Raw genomic sequence first — 17,699 nt, 5'->3', positions numbered from 1 at the left:
CCACCCGCTCCTGTGGGCAGTGCTCCAAGCCACAGGTGTGTGTGTGGATACCAGGGAGGCCCAGGCTGCTCCCGGCTCCTCTGCTGCCCACGGGATCCCACTGTGGCCAGACACTTCCCTTGCCTGCTTGTCCATGGGCTGGGGAGGGTAGGAAGCGAGAAGCATGGTCCCCTGGGCACCTTGGGGCCCTTGTGAGGCAGGGCCTGCTGTGCAGACCACACATGGCCTTGCTCCCAGGACATTCCCCTCCTCTGGCCCAAGGATTGTTGGTCGCTGCTCACAGAGGAGGGCACAGCCTCAGGGACAGTGTCTTCATGGATGACTAACCACCTCTCCCTCTTTGTATTCTCTACAGCCGGATCAGTTGGGACTAAGGGGTGAACCACACTACCCATGCCAGCTGCCACAGCCCGGGGGACCCAAAGGCGCGCCAGGGTCCAGAAAGATCTCATGTGCCAGCATGTCAGCATCCTGCATGACATGCAGCAGACTCTGACATAGAAGATACGCGAGGACGCTGAGTGGTGGAACTGTGCCTGGGACTAGCTTATGCAGCGGTGCGACAGCATGTGTGCTGTCATGAGAGAAATGATGGCACACCCGCCTGCTGTCGCTCCTCCTGGCTACTACCCTCCTGCCCCCCATGCTATGCCCATTCCCTCTCCCCCTACCCTCTGCAATGCCCCTGCTCCTTCCCCAAGCAATGCCCATGCCCCCTCCCCTCGTGATGCCTACAAATGTACCCACCTCCAGTTTTCTGTACAGGCTAGATTTCTAAAACATGTGGACATCGTGTGCCCTGCTCGACCACCCAACAAAAATGTCCGTGAACTGTCCGTGGTGGCTGACCAGAGCCTGCAGTACCATAGGAAAGTAGCTCTTGTGATTTATGTACTGGGCTGCTCAATACTCCAGTGCACGGTTTGGAATATGGGTTCCATCGATGGCTCCACCGCAGTTTGGGAACCCCAGGGCAGCTAATGTGGCCACAGTGAGGTCCAAGTGTCCCAGGTGGATAACCCTGCGCAGCAGGATGGAACTGCTGGCCCTCACCACCTGAAGAAGGAGACAAACACACAAAACAGAGAATGAGAGAGGGAGTGCCTGAGCCCTTGGGTGGTGCCCGACCCACTCTCATCCCCTCCCCCCGCAAACACCCTAGGAGCCACCCCCTATAAGGCCACCCATCCAGCAGCAGGAATGTGTGAGGGTGGGACTGCAGAATCCTCCAGGGACGGGGCTTCCCCCACTCTCACTCCACACCCCAAACCTCCCAACCCCTCTTTCCCGAGAGCCCCCTTTTCCAGGAATTCCCTCCATACACACAGGGCATGCACCCCGAGAATTCCTCACTTTCATGAGGAGGGCCCCAACAGTGGACTTCCCCACGCAAAACCGATTGTCCACTGACCGGTAGCTGTCTGGGGTGGCGAGCTTCCATATGGCAATTGTGACCCGCTTCTGCAGAAGAATGGAGGGCTGAAGTTTGGTGTCATGTCTCTGGAGGGTGGGGGTGAGCCAGGCACACAGCTCCAAAAAGGTGGCCTTCTGCATGCGGAAGTTTTGAAACCAATGCTGGCTGTCCCACCACTCCATGACCAGACGGTCTCACCAGTCCGAACTGGTTTTGAACCTCCAGAAATGCCTTCTGTGGGGTGTGGTTGCCAAAGTGAAGCTCCTGCACCCAGGGAGAGGGTCCCAAGAATGAGCTCGGGATCAACTGTGGTCAGGACCAGAAAGACAATTGGCACGAAATGCTGCAAAAACTGCAGCATGGCCACGTGGGGCTATCGCATGCCCAGGGGCAGCTCCGGCTCCATGGCACCAAGAGAAAAGCTGTGATGTCCAAAAATGCAGGGCAACCAGAGGAGACACTGCAAGAGCTTTGCTGTCCTTTGAAGAGATAGGCAAGCATGCAGCAGAAGCAGAGAAACGGCTGTCCGGGAGGTCCCTATAAGCACGTGCCTCTGCAAGGCTCCAGCACCAGCAACTCGGAAGCAACTGGTGACCTAAAGTCCTGCCTGAAGTGTTTTGGGTGGCCTTTTATGCGAGATAGCATCCAATCAGTCTGGATGCTCTCTCAAAAATACAGATGTCTTTTTCTATGTGCTTTTGTGTGTGGATGCTCTCTTTCAGAAGAAATTTTTTCAGAAGAGATCTTCCAGAAGAAAGCTTCTTCTGAAAGAAGCCTGCAGTCTAGACATAGCCTAAGAGGGAGAGAGTTTGAGTATGAAAGGAGGCTCAGGGCTGGTGAAGGAAGGGAATGCAGGGAGCAGGCTCTGAGAATGAATTTGGATGAGGGAGGGGTTTAGGATTGCCAGATCCAGGTGGTGTTCATCTTGGGTGGCTTCCTTGAAGTGGTGATGTGTTCCTTCTGGTCCTAGGAAGAGGCACAGCTATGTGGGTCTGCATGCGTCATCCACTAGTGGGGCACACCCCACAGCTCCCATTGGCTATGGTTTCTGACCAATGGGAGCTGCAAAACCAATACTCAGGGTGGAGGGCAGTATACGGAGTCCCCATGGCCGTTCCTCTGCCTAGGAGCAGCAGGGACATTTTTCTACTTCTGAGAAGCCACATGGAACCAGGTGAGGAGCCTACTAGTCCCATGTCAACTCGATTAATAAATTGGACTTTCAATGAAGTCCAATGCCACATAACACAGCTTTTACAAATTTTTAAGACATTGCGATTTTAAAAAAATATACTTACAATGTTATTACATTCTGGCAAGGAAATGTAAAAATACTTAGTAAAGTCAATATTATCATTAATTTAATGTCTTTTCCTTAAAAAGGTACACTCACCTTGAAATCTACTCAATTTCAAAATGAGTTAAAAGTGATATCCAGTACCACACCTCCACACAGGTCTTCCTGACAAGTGTTGTAGTTTTACAATAATGATTTTATTATTTTAAAAATATTTTCCTCACCCTTGAAAAAGCCATACAAACAGAGTAAAATGGACCAACAAACTGACTACACCCTTGGAACGCGACTGATGCTGAACCAGAGAATTTGTCAGACCACTTTCACTACCAGACATTACCAACACTTCCACTGCTTACTGGGCTTTTAGAAGACATTTAGGGGTAAATTAAAGCTAAGCAACAGCACAAAACGCTGAGAGCTGAGAGAAAACTTTTTTTTTAAATACTTTGTCAGAGTTAGTATAAAGATGGCTGTAAACGGACTGTGGGAAACTTGGCCACCACATCCATGAGAAGTGGACATTAGGCTAAGTAAAATCATGCTGGACCACAGATGTTGCCAAACCAGAGAGTGACAAACTAGAAAGATTCTGCCTATATCAGTTAGGTGACTTTATACCCTTACCTCACTAGGGCACATAGATCCTGAATCAGTGTTGAAATTCATCCCTGGCTGAAACTTGGATTATTACTACTAATTCAAAACACAATTAGGTAACATAAGCTGCAGTCTCCTTGAGTTTGGCCATACCTACACTTCCCTTCCAAGGCCTTCTGTCCTACCTTCTGTTTTCTCTGCAGACAGATAGTCCTTCCTCCTTATCTTGTGTATAACATTAAGAAGCAGTGCCTGTGCTATTCAAGGGACTTTTAAGTTAGTAGTGGATGTTTTTCTGCATGATATACTATATTAGGAACAGGAATTAATTCATGGAAATTCTATGACCTGTGTTATGCAGGAGGTCAGGCTAGATTGGGGTGGGCAAACTATGGCCCGTAGGCTGTATCTGGCCCAACAGCCATTTTAATCCAGTCCTGAAGCTCTGGCTGGGGAGTGGGGTTGAGGGCTTACCCTGCTCCCTGTAGCTGCCAGAAGCAGTGGATATTTCCCTGCTCTAGCTCCTAAGAACCACAGCCAATGGGAACTTTAGCGGGGGTACCTGTAGACAGGATATTATGTAGAACTGCCTTCCAATGCCTTAGCAGCATGTTACCCTCCCCCCTTTGCAGTTTTCCAGGAACTGCTTGAGATAAGCACAACCCAAAGCTTGTGCCCTAAGGGGTCACAACTACAACCTCCTTCTCCAGCCCTGATCCTCCTCTTGCTCTCCAAACTCTTTGATCCCAACCCAGAGACCCATCTTGTATCCCAAACCTGTCATTCTGCCCACCCAGTGCCTACACCCCCAGTCAGAACCCTCATCCCCCCTGCCCAGCTTGGAGTTCCCTCCCACCTTCTGAACCCCTCCTCTCTAATCCCACCCCAAAGTCTGAACCACCAGCCAGAGTCCGTCCCCTCTCCTGAACCCCACCCCCAATTTTGTGAGCATTCATGGCCCGCCAAACAATTTCTATACCCTAATGTGGCTTTCGGGGCAAAAGGTTTGTCCTTCCCTGGCCTAGGTCATCAGTGGTCCTTTCTGGCCTTGGCATCTCTGAATCCAACACCATCAAGGGTTTGTTTTTTTAAATACTTTGTCAGAGTTAGTATAAAGATATTTACTCTATAATACGATAAATGATTAAATGGAGTTACGGTGTTTATATTGCTGTAGATAGCTCACTGTTGTAATGATTACTATTTTCATTGGCTATTTTATCTGGCAAGGATTTGTAATAATAGAAGTTAAAACATTTCAGAACAAAGCCTGTGGATTTGTTCACTATTTATTTATTTTGGAAGATTTAATAGATTTACAAGTAACACGTGAGGTTAGTGAAATTAAAGGAAATTTAAGCTACCCCATATTTTTCTCACTCTTTCAATTTGCTTATACTCGGTGCACAATCAAGTAAGTAGGGCTCTTTTTCTTGATCAACCCCATTAGTAGAAGCTGGAACCTGAAGAAAAAAGCTTTGAAGTTGGTCTGAATCACCGTTGTGTATTATCCACATGAAAAACTACAATAGAATGTGAATGAACAAAGCTGTATTTGTTGAGACATGTAATACATTTGGAGTGCTGAGACAATTCATCTCACCTGCTTAACGATGAGAAGACCATTTATTTAGTTAATTTTCACCACATGGTTTTGATGTCACTAGATGGGAAATATAATCTATAGCACTGTAAAATGTTGAAAATAGGGAATTTTTCACCTAGAGCCGCTGGCTTGAAAAGAAGTATTTTTTAGTTACCTTAAACAACTTAAAATGCACATTTTATGTATAATTCGTATGTATATGATTAGTTGTCAGGATTGCAACAGCAACAGACTGCAGAAGCCCCGCATAGCTGGGGAGGACTGGGCGGGCTGGCAGCAGCAGCCCACATGTTGGCCTGGGGGCCGGGCTGGAGCAGTCCCACACTGGGATCCTGCGTTTAATCAATTCACCAGTTAAATGCTAGGTTTAACTGGTTAACTGATTAACTGGGATTTTACCTTCTGCTGACTGATCTATAGAGTTGTTCTGTCATGAGTTCTCCACCCCGTCAGTCAACTTCCCCTTTGAGGGTTGCTTTATGAGAAAAAGGCAGTAGGAGAAAGGGGTTGGGAGCTTGGTGGAATAAGAGGTGAAAGAAAACTCTGTATGACAAGTGTGAGGAACTATACACATATAAGCATATATATCTTTATCTTTTATTGGTTTGCTGTATTGTTTGGGTGAGGTCACTTATATAGTTCCAGGAATGTGGTTTTATAAATACTTACTTTTGCATTTCTCCTTGCATGCACAAAAATGTCATGTATGGCACCAATTAGCTTAGATATGAAAATCTCTCATTACTGCAGTTACTTTTGATGGCTGAATAAGTCGTTTTTGTTATTAATTTTCATCTTATTTCAGGCTAGTAGTTTACCTATTGCATTTTGATTACATTTCAGAACAGTCAAGCATCACGTATTGCAACTGACATCTGCATTAACAACCGTGCAAAAATTTTCCTCCCTCTTTATTCCCTGAAACAAACCAAAATGGAAAACTGATTAAAGGTGAGCCCTTTTTTTCAGTCTGATTTGTTTTCAGTCTGTCTCTGCATTTGTTCTTTCAGATGTTTGTCTATACCAATGCACATTTTAGGCAAGCAACCATAAAAATAAATTGACCCCAACTGGTTGCCTCCTTAATGAAAACTAATCTAAATCTGGTGACTTGCTGTCTTTCAGTTGGCAAAGTATCTGTATTAAGTCAAGATCCTCTATCTGTATATATCTAGGCTTGCAGACTATATATATTATTAACGTTGTTAGTTGTCTGTAAACATAATTGCATCTCAGTAAACTATTTTAATGGGACTTGCATGAACAGAAGAATATATTATATAAACTGAACTGTTTGGGTAAAACTCCAAAGGACTGCTTGTACTGTAACTGGAGCAAAATGACAGATTATGAGAGAAAGGATTGGTTTGGCCTGGAGGGAGCGGGTGGGAGGGGGCATGGAAATCAGAACAGAAAAAGAAGTACAGCATCTTGGAAGGAACATTGAATATTGCCTAAAGGAGTTCTGAGAGTGAAAAAACTGCTCTCTCCACAGCTTCCTTCCAGTGAAAGCTTTTTTTTATTTTATTTTATTTTATTTTTAAGGACCTATGGATCTTATAAATATGTCAAAGATAAATAAGCTTCTAGAAACTCCACCCTATTGTGGGTAATTGGTATCAGGGTGAAATGTATCCCAGTTTGATTTACTCCATCAACCTATTTCTTCTGTTCTGTTATTTGTAAAGCTTATCCCCATCTTAAAAAATGGGCAATTGCTCTCCTTCAAAAATTAATATGCAATTTGATACTGCAATCATTTCAGGTGTTAGGCCAAAGAAAGCACTTTTTCACATTTTGTTCTTTCAAAAACATGATATTTTTACTTGTCATTTCTTATATGTTGGGAATAGCTATTTTAATTACCAGAATAATTTTCACTGAAGGTCTCACTTGTGAATATTTTGAATTTGATGCCTTCCTTTGGCTGTGGACCCTCATGCATAGCATGTCCTGCATGCCTCCCCAGTTGCATACCTGTTTGGTAGAAATGAAAGAATGACTTTACAATGCATATTACTCACTATACAGACCCAGATACATCCTATCTATAAATAAAATAGAGAATTTTTTCTCAGTGTTAATTTAATGGAAGCAATACAAAATTTAATGGTATAGTGTCTAGATTTTAGCATTACTACACAACTGACCTGGCAAGCCATTTTTTAGAAGAGTTTCATTCTAGAACATTAGTTATGCTGCTATAAAAGTGTAGTTATTTTGTAAAATAACTCTAGGCACTTTCTTTCAGTGCACATCTGAAAAATCAAGGACATTCAGTTTTGTAGCATATTGTACCTGTAACCAATAGAACGTCACAATGAGATCAGTACCATGCTTATATTGCACCATCTAATATTTTCCTTAGTCAGCTGAGCTCGATTTCTCAAATACTCTGCTTTACAGTCTTTGAAACATTTTTAGACCATTGATTTTCTTCCATCACATGGTTATTAGGTTTAATATACTATCCGTTGATTGCAAAAGGCATATTAGTTCGGTCTGGCAAGTGTGGTCCAGCAGGACCACAGATATTGTTGAATCAAAAGAGAGCCCCGGCACCCTGGAGTGCGAACTGGCCCTGGCCCTGGACACCAACGAGCAGTGTTCCCCCTAAGCTGCGTGGCACCACCGCTTCACCAGTGATTCATCAGCCCAACCCAGTCAGAGGCTCAGGGCTCCATGCACAGAGCTGACTGACTGGGCGGGGCTGCTGAATCACCTGTGAAGCTGTGCTGCAGCTCATCTTAGAGGGAACGCTGCCAGTAAGCAGTAATTCCCTGGAGGAGCACAGCAGAAGCGGGGCAGCTGGCAAGCCTCATTGCAGGAGGAATAATGGTAGTTCGAATTAGGAGCTTTAATTCGAACTACCTAGTCCGTGCCGTGTGTAGCTGCGGGCAGGTAGTTCAAACCACGGGCATTTAAAAATGGTGCCCACCCGGGAACATGCAAATGAAGCCCAGGATATTTAAATCCTGGGCTTCATTTGCAAGTTCGAATGCCTACATTAGTCACCCTAGTTCGAACTAGGGTGGCAGTGTAGACATACCCAGTGGACCCCAGCCAAGAGGCAAGAGGGAGGAGAAGATGTAGTCCTTGGAAGGGCCAGAAGGATGGCCCCTCATGATGGGGAAGATGAAGATAATGAGAAAGATAATGGGCTAACACCTAAGATTGTTCTAGAAGGAATGATGTAAGTATATGGTAAGGAAATATGGATGTACGTTCCCTGTCTCATGAAATTGAGGTATTTGTGACAGTGCTAACAGTATTCATAAACTGTAAATATACAAGAGTTTCTATATTGTGAGTGTTGTAACCGTGCGCATCAGGGTTCCCGATCTTAATATAATTGAATATTGGGCCTGATCCTGGGGCAAAGAACTGTCAACCCTAAAGGCGGGTCATTAGTATTTAAACATAATCTTAGATCAGGCTACAGTGCATTTGATGGAAATAAAAATATCAGTTCTGTTGGCAATATTTATGAAATTGCCATGCCATATCCTTGAATATTGAATTGTCCTTTGTGTGTGTATATATCTCAAAGGAAGTACTGTTGCTGGTTAGGATTTAGAATCAGAATACCATAGTCCTTTGCTTGGCTGAGCCAGTGACTTTTGTCAGTTCAACTGCCTGTGCCTGAGTTTTACCCTTCTGTAAAAGAGGTATAATGCATATTTGAAGGGATAGTGAGAGTTTATGCTTATAAATGGCTTTGACTTTCCCCAGTGAAAAGTGTGCCATAAAAGAGCAAGACATTGTTCAGTAATAACTTTGTTAATTGCTTATATATATTTGGCATCAACTGTAGTGCAAACTGAAATCTAAAAAGTCTTGCTGTGTGTTTGTGTGCCTGTATTACAAATAGCATTGCCCAACATTTAACACTTACTCCTGTGGGAATTCTGCACCACTACACATGTGTATAATTAATTAGCCTTGCATATTTTAATTGTTTTGTTTAGAAACAAAGCTTCTGCAGGAGAGCTGCTGCAGTTCTCCCTTTTGTCCACCAGAGAGCACTGTGGCACTAGAACAGAGCATGAGCTCCTGTCTCACTAGGGAAGAGAGGGAGGCTGCCTTCTGCATAGTGCCTGTTGGGCCAAGTCAGGAAATAGGGCATATGGGGAAACAGGCAGTGTGGAGCTGCTGGGGAGCGGGGGATCAGACAGGGCCTCATAAGGGCTAATTAGGAAGGCTGCACTGGGTCAGGGGCTGAATGTTAGTAGAGATCCAGGATCACAGGTGGGAGGGAGGTGCAGGTCACATGGAGATGGGAGGAGGGTGCAAGTCCATACTGAAACGGAAGAGGCTGAATGGGGGCACAGAAATATGGTGGCAGGGGGAGCAGGTGCAGGGCCACATAGGGATGGGAGCAGTGGTTTTTGAGTGGGGGTGCAGGGCCACAAGCATAAAGGGCCAGGTGTGCCTGACTGAATGGGAGAGGCTAGGGATCAGCCAGGCTCTGCATGGGGCAAGCTCCCAAACAGTACCTCCCAGCAGGCCCCTTAAAAAAAACCTGTTCCATGCTTTTCCCGCCCATACCCAATAACCCTCCCAGCTCACTCACAGGCTTCTTCCCAGCAATTACTTCTCTTTCTCTCAGCTCCTCCAGTACCCCTGACTCTCTCCCAAACCCTTGGACTGCTTCTGAGGGTGTGGGAAGTACAGCTCTGTATTGTAGTTTACATGAATTATTTTAACTCAGAGTTCTGTAATAGTTATGCCTAGTAAGGAAACTATTTGTAAAAAAAAAATAATTTTTGTTGTTGTCTGTAATGCTGCTGACAGATACTTTGAGTAAGTGGTTTGAAGGGGTGGGTTGGCACTAGGTTGTGGAGCAGGATGGGGAAGAACAGTGCTGGAGAGATGTGCTGGAATGTGAGACGGGGCTGAGGATAGGGACTGAGATGAGAAGATGGGAGACTAGAACAAAGGCAGACTGGGAAATCCTGAGATGGAAGCCACAGAAATACACTCCTCTCAGTATCTGGAATCATATAAAGGATTCCAGAGTCTCAGAATCCCTCTGCTGTCAGCCAACAGCAGTGAAATCCACTGCCAAAATATATGCCTCATCTTCTTGAGGCTGATTCACATAGAGAAGGACAACCTACTACTGTTGTCAGTTAATTAGAGTGGCAGAGGTCTTTATGGTATATGTAATGTTCCAACACTATTGATAATGTGTATCATCCCTATTATATCAATGTGATGACACGTGTTGGATTGGGGGGGGGGTGATTTGCTTTTCTAAAGATCTAGAAAATTACACTCAAACAAGTACATTAGAACAACATTGTTTGCAATGTCAAGAATTCCAACATTTGGAAATGCCCAAATTAAGGTTTCCCGTCAACCTTATTTGGTCCTGTGTTCATTATAATGCAGTTTTAGATTATCACAATATACTTTTCCACTGGGCCTCTCAGAATTATTGAGTGGAGTAAGTTTCCTCTTTAATGATTGATTTAGAGGGTTACCCACAAATCAGCTTTTTAGAGCATATCACAAATCAGTTCTTCATGGAACTCTGGAAGTTCTGAGAGAGTAGAGCCACTGGCAAATGAGAGACCCGGAGGGGGGAAGGTTGGCTGCCGGTGGTTACACCCACTTTTTTTTCCCTGTGTGTGTTCCAACCCCAAAGCACCCACACAGTCCACACCTATGGGGAGCAGACCCTGAGAATCTGTGACACTTGAGAAAAGCACTACAACTTTGTATAATGAAAGAACGATAAGAGAGATCTTTGGGCTCACTGCTTTCTAATGAGGAAAAAACTAATATGCTCCCACCAAGACCACATCCCGTCATGTGTAGACAGCTCCTTTTTGCACAAAAGCCTCTTGTACAAAAATGGAACCTCATTAATTATGCAAATGAGGTGTGGCGATATTCCACGCGTCACCTCATTTGCATCTTTTTTGCACAAAACGGGGGCAGTGTAGATCTAGCCTAAAGGAAGATTCTTTTGTTGGAAGGTGAGGAACCCAACTGGATTTCCTGGGTATCACTTATTTCCTTATCTACACACCTGGGTCTAGAACATAAATATTCTAACCCCTACGCAAGGCTTTAATCTTTTGGGATCATGTCAGGAATAGAACTAGTCTTAGTCCATCCTCTTAATTTCCTTTTAGATATGATACCAATTTCCTCCCAGGCAAGTATCATAACTCCCTGAAAGACTGGTACCATGTAGGCATAAAAAGATAACAAAGCAGTAAAGTAAATGTATCAAGAGAAAGGTGTAATACAGACTACAGGGAGTAAATGCTGGGGTTTTAATTCTATCCGCAATAAAAATGTGATTAATAAAGAAGCAAAGAGTTTCAATTCCATTGACAGGTAAAGAAATAGTCATAATGATAAGAATTGTAGGGCTTAATCTTTGAATTGTATAAAAACTGATTAATTTTTATATGAATTCATGAATGAATGGCACAAAATGGTTGATAATGATTTTGTGTATTTTTTTTACAATTTGACTTCCCTTTTTTGCAATAAGAGAAGAGAGAGATGAATTTTGTAACCTTCAAACCAAATCTTTTATTGCAGGATGGCTTTCAGAGTATTGAGTGACCACTTAGAAAGAAAGAGATGACATGCCTTCTCTTTATGTAGTTCTCATTATGTATATTGGAAAGTATGGATATTTGTATTTAAAGAAATTACTTGATAGTTAAATGTGTATATTTCTCTGTTTCTCCCTTACTTTATTTGAAAAATTGTCAATACATTACAGATAGATATTTGTTCACATGAATATTTGTGTACATAGTACCGAGAGATCTCCAACTTAGATTTGTGAGGTCTACTGTGTTAGACATTGTACAAACACAGTCCCTGACCCTAAGACTTTACAGTCTAAATAGATAAAGGTGAAGAATGTAGAAGATATTTATATTATTTTGTTACAAATAAATTCATATCTATCTTTTTAATTAATATCAGGTGTGATCTACATGGGTACAAAGAATAGACTTAGTCTAGGGCAGTTGGTCCTCTGTGGGAGGGCAAATAAGTAGTGGTTGAACTGGTATTATTAATAAGCAATATAGTGAATCCACTGCTGGAAGTCTACCTCTGACCACTCTCGTGAGATGAATAAATCAAATTGGCAAGGTTCAAGAGTCCCAGGACAATGGAATTTTGAAATGAATTTAAAAAAAACTCAGAGATAAACACTAATTAGTGATCAGCTACAAAAGCTCAGCTATGCTGTATTCTGGTGGAATATTATTATCATTATTAATTATGATGATGAAAGCATTAACTTCAGCATTTATAAAATTCAACAGTTAGAATAATTTGCACCCAAAAGTTTTCAAAAGAATGAGCCATTAATGGTAGATTTTAATAAATCTTGAAAAAATAGGGAAATTCCAGTGGACTGGAGAAAACTAGAAAGTAACTGATGATGAAATGATACAAAGATTGTTAGAGTGGTAAATATTGATGGGGATGGGTTGCTTAAACAGAACTAGGTGGATGACTTGATTAAATGGATGCTATCAGAGTGATACAGACAGATACAAGTTAATACATCTAGGAATTATAAAAAAGCCATTTTACAATATGAGGAAATTCTATAGCGTAAGAACAGTAACTCACAAAATAATGTAAGGGGTAAGGCTAAATTACTTACCGAGTATGATCTCCTAGCCTGATGGTCTAGCAGGGTCCAGTAGTTCTAATGTGATCATTGAGCTTCTGAATACTGTTTTTGAGTCTAGCAGCTAAGACCACTACAGGAATATTATATCTGGTTTTGGTGTCATTTATTTTAAAAGAATCCTGGAACATTGAAGAAGATTTAGAAGAGCTATAAGAATGATTAGGCATCCTGAAAATACATCTTGTGATGAGAGACTAAAGGAGCTCTATCTATTCATTTATTAAATTGCAGATTAAGAATTGGCCTCCTCACAGGAAGAAGAGAACCAGTACTATAGGGGTTTTTAATCTAGGGGTATGTCTACACTACCCTCCTATTTCGAAATAGGAGGCTAATGTAGGCATACCACAATTGCAAATGAAGCCCGGGATTTGAATTTCCCGGGCTTCATTTGCATAAGCGGGGCGCCGCCATTTTTAAATCCCCGCTGGTTCGAACCCCGTGCCGCGCGGCTACACGCGGCACGAACTAGGTAGTTCGAACTAGGAAGCCTAGTTCGAACTACCTAGTTCGTGCCGTGTGTAGCCGCGCGGCACGGGGTTCGAACCAGCGGGGATTTAAAAATGGCGGCGCCCCGCTTATGCAAATGAAGCCCGGGAAATTCAAATCCCGGGCTTCATTTGCAATTGCGGTATGCCTACATTACCCCGCTAGTTCGAACTAGCGGGGTAGTGTAGACATACCCTAAGAGATAAAGGCACAACAATTTCCAATGGCAGAAGTGGAACCTACAAAATTTAAATGGAAAATAAGGTGCACATTGTTACATTGGGGTAAATAACTATGGAAACCGCTTTATGCAAAGGATGTGATAGATTCTTCATCCCTTAAAGGCTTTCAGTCAAGATTAAGGCTAGGATTTTCAGAGATTCCAAAGCAGAAGGGACCATTGGACAACTGTGATCCTCTAATGCAGGCCTGGGCAAAATCTGGCCTGCGGGCCAAATCTGGCCCACCAAACCACCAGATCCAGCTCACGGAGGTAGTGGGAATCTCCAAGCAGGCTCCTCTGCTTGCTCTGCAGCCCCACACACCTCTCAGAAATGCGGTTGCAGGTCGCTCTCTCTTTGAGTCCAGAGGGGAGTGGGGAGATTCAGATGCTGTTCCTGCTGCCAACACAATCTCATTGGCTGGTTTCTGGTCAGAAATTGGCCAGTGAGAGCTGCCTGTTTGAATAACAGGCAGCCATGAAGCACAGCCCTCCTGCTCGATTACTCACTCAAGCACATGGCCAAGCAGGCAGAAACATTTTAAACTCTGCAAGCCTTTAGCTCTGCAGGCAGACAGGCTGGTTTGGCTGCTGGATGGTAAGTCTCCTAGCCAGAACCTGCATCTGGCACCCCAAACCTCTGCCCTCCACTCTTGCCCCGCTATTCCATATGCACCCATACCTCTCCCAGATCTGACACCCCAATTTCTGCCCGAGATCACAACCCCCTCCTATCTTAGGTCACATTCCAAAATCCTGGACCCAGTTCCCTGCCCTAGGTCACAACTGCCTCCTTCACCCAAACTCCCTTCCAGACTCCAGTCTCCTTCCTACACCCAAATCTCTTATCCCAAGCTCCCTTCTGTACCCAGCCTCCATCCCAGACCCCACATCTCCTCCATTAATACCATTGAAAAATGCGGTCCTCGACCACATTCCAAAATCTTGGAGTAGCCCCCCCCACCCATCAAAAATTATTGCCCACCCCTGCTCTAATGTGACCTTCTGTATAACACAGGCCACAGTTCCTCCCCAAAATAATTCTTAGAGCATATCTATTAGAAAAACAGCAAGCCATGATTTTAAAAATTGTCGAAGATGGAGAATCTACTGCAACCCTTGTGAAATTATTTCAGTGGCTAATTACCTTTACCATTACAAAATTATACCTTTATTTCCTATCTAAATTTATCTAGCTTCAACTTCCAGTCATTGAAATGTGCTGTACCTTTCTCTGCTAGATTGAAGAGAACATTATTAAATATTTATTTCCTCATATAGATACATAGGTGAGAATGTTTTACATTCATAATATAAACAAATTGTATGTTTTATACTGTTTAATCTATTTTGGGAGACTGATTATACAACATATCTCTCTGACAACTAAGATCTAATTGTAGATTGTTGTGGTTATATCAGTATTACAGAGGCTATTTGTCATTTTCAAGCATCATACATCAGTATTAGATTGAAAATTATACTGACGAGATTGCTGCAGTTCTCTTTGTGATTGTGTAGATGCTCTGCACATCCAATAAGGAGATGCAGCAATATATATTTAAGACAAATAGCTACTGACAACTTCTGTGTATCCTTTGGACAGTTTATACAAGGGCTATAAGCAAAGGATTTCAGGCTATGCGATACAATCATGACTTTGAAAAACAAGTAACTTAATTAACATGGTTTTAAAAAATTATGAGTTTTTGTGATCAAGACATTAATGATAGAATGTTTAGTAAAAGAATTCCAGTGACTGAGCAATTCACTTGTCTGCATTGGTGTATGCAAAAATAGAAGTTTAATTGCAGCAGACCAGGGGACTCCTCCTTTAATGAACATAGCTTTCAAAAATTAAATGATAATAGTTATACTAAGTAAGCATAGTAACGTTATATTAACTGAAGCAATTCAGTGTTTGATGTAGCCAATTGCTTCAGGAAAAAATGTTACCAATAGCAATCAATAAAACCTCAGAGTTTTTAACCTCTTGGGAATGGAAGTTGTCTGTAACTTTTGAAATGTTTGTAATTCTGAAAAAATGTTATAGCTCTTTCGAAAATTTATAACTGAATGTTGACTTAATTCAGCTTTGAAACTTTACTATGCAGAAGAAAAATGCTGCTTTTAGCCATCTTAATTTAAATAAAGAAGCTCAGAAACAGTTTTCTTACCTTGTTAATTTTTTTAAAACTTTCCCTTCATTTTTAGTGGTTACTTTTTAACACAGTTAAACAGTTCTGCATCTGAAGAGCCTGATGTGGATGCAAAATTTTGTACCTGCATCTGCATCTGTATCCACAGAAATTAGCTGTGGATATAATGGGGATATCTGAAAATTTGCAGGGTTCTAGATACAAAATTTGTATCCACATTCATATCTGCACAAAAGAGCCTTGGATAGTCACATCCATATCTGCAGACACGGATACCCATGGATGGAAAGCAAATAGCTATGAAATTCCAGATCTCTATGGATATTTTTTTTGTCTTTGCTGCTACCTGATTGTGTATTGCTATTTCCAAACGAGGTGTTTTGTTGACCGATTAATTCATAACTCTGAGGTTCTACTGTGTACTATATCTAATGTTTTCTAAATCATTTCATAAACTCCATAAGCTTCTCTCCTAAGATGAAATTTTAAATATATACAATTGAAAATTTGAGTAATATGACATGAGGCAACCCATCCTTCCTACAAGTACAAATTGGACTGATTAGGTCAAAACATATTTCCTTAATATGATATGGTGTTTGCCCTCAAGTAGAATAATGCCAGGACAGAATTGATGACAATCTGCAAACATGACATCAAGAAAGAAATAATACCTCTTGGTTGGAGTGTGCCTTTAAATAACATCTGTAGAGTTTCTTTGGATTTAAGACCAAGAGCAATCCAGTGAGTATGCAGATACATCTTACAGCTTGTAGAAGGTGTTGTAGCTTACTATATGATACGTATGTTGGGTATGATATTAGAACAGGCATCTTTTACCCAGAGGCTATTGAACTGCTCTAGAGTCATTCATTTTTGGAGGAAAATTAAAAGAAGAATCACCTCACCTTAATCTTGCAGCAAAACTCCCAATATAACTTTGAGTCACTAAAGTTTGGTGACACTAATCAGTCAAATTTCTTAAGGAATCCTGAAAATAGCTAATATCTTAGTGCTGCAGTGACTCCATGATGCTTATGCAGTGGGGAAAGTATGTCAGATCCATATATAACAGATATAACTGCAGTGCAGTTTTAGAAATTGCTAACTTTGGGAGAACATCCTTTTTAAGGCTAGACAAACTTATACATTAGGGTATGTCTACACTACCCCCCTAGTTCGAACTAGGGGGGTAATGTATGCACACCGAACTTGCTAATGAAGCCCAGGATTTGAATTTCCCAGGCTTCATTAGCATAAAGCCGGCGCCGCCATTTTTAAAAGCCGGCTAGTGCGAACCCCGTGCCGCGCGGCTACACGCGGCACGGACTAGATAGTTCGGATTAGGCTTCTGATCCGAACTATCTGTACGCCTCGTGGAACGTGGAACAAGGCGTACAGATAGTTCGGATTAGAAGCCTAATCCGAACTATCTAGTCCGTGCCGCGTGTAGCCACGCGGCACGGGGTTCGCACTAGCCGGCTTTTAAAAATGGCGGCGCCGGCTTTATGCTAATGAAGCCCAGGAAATGCAAATCCCGGGCTTCATTAGCAAGTTCGGTATGCATACATTACCCCCCTAGTTCGAACTAGAGGGGTAGTGTAGACATACCCTTAGGGACTAGTTGCATGATGAATTTGGGCCATACTGAGATATGTGACCTGAATGCATGAGATAATAAAAAATCATTATCGACAAAATATCCTGATACCCTGGGTACAGACAGTTAACACTGAATAAATAGATTCTATCTGCTGTTTCCTTGAAAAATCTTGGTGGTTTAGATAAGTTTTTATTTTGAATTATTGAACTCGCTCCCCTACAGTGATGTACACATAAAGTCAGAGTTTTGTGTTGTGGTTTGTCTTGTCAGATAAATGGTTGGGTGCCAATGTATAAGGAGAATCAAAAAAGCTGTATTAATATACTGAACTTGCATATAAATTCACTGTAATACACAGTACATGGACTTTATATGTACTTTTTTTGACTACCTATATTTTCTTTGCTTTTTATTTAAACCAAAAAACCTAATGAAACTTTAAAAACTATATTCTTTTCCTCTTTGAAATGTTTCTACCATGTGAATAAAAATTGGAAAAACGTCAGGCATGAGGTCAGACTTTCTGGTTTTTGTTAACGTTGTCTAGTCCTGTTTATTTATATTTGAAACAAAATGTTGCAGAAAATTCTGGATGGAAAAATGTAGTTAATTACTTGTGTTGATTACTAC

The 17,699-nt window shown here is 42.2% G+C and overlaps 1 protein-coding gene across 1 annotated transcript in view; it reads left to right on the top strand.

Annotated features, from left to right (window-relative positions):
- DLGAP1 (DLG associated protein 1) overlaps positions 1 to 17,699 on the top strand; it is a 589,565-nt gene that overhangs the window by 233,777 nt on the left and 338,089 nt on the right. Inside the window, exon 3 of the mRNA XM_075920931.2 lies at positions 5,761 to 5,868. The gene's annotated coding sequence lies outside the window, so the exon portion shown is untranslated. The remainder of the gene's footprint in view (positions 1 to 5,760; positions 5,869 to 17,699) is intronic.

This window comes from Pelodiscus sinensis, chromosome 2 (genome assembly GCF_052426305.1).
Source record: "Pelodiscus sinensis isolate ZL-2025 chromosome 2, ASM5242630v1, whole genome shotgun sequence".
In the NCBI taxonomy this organism is placed as follows: domain Eukaryota; kingdom Metazoa; phylum Chordata; order Testudines; family Trionychidae; genus Pelodiscus; species Pelodiscus sinensis.
Note: the sequence above shows the minus strand (reverse complement) of the source record. Positions and strands in the feature narration are given on the sequence as shown.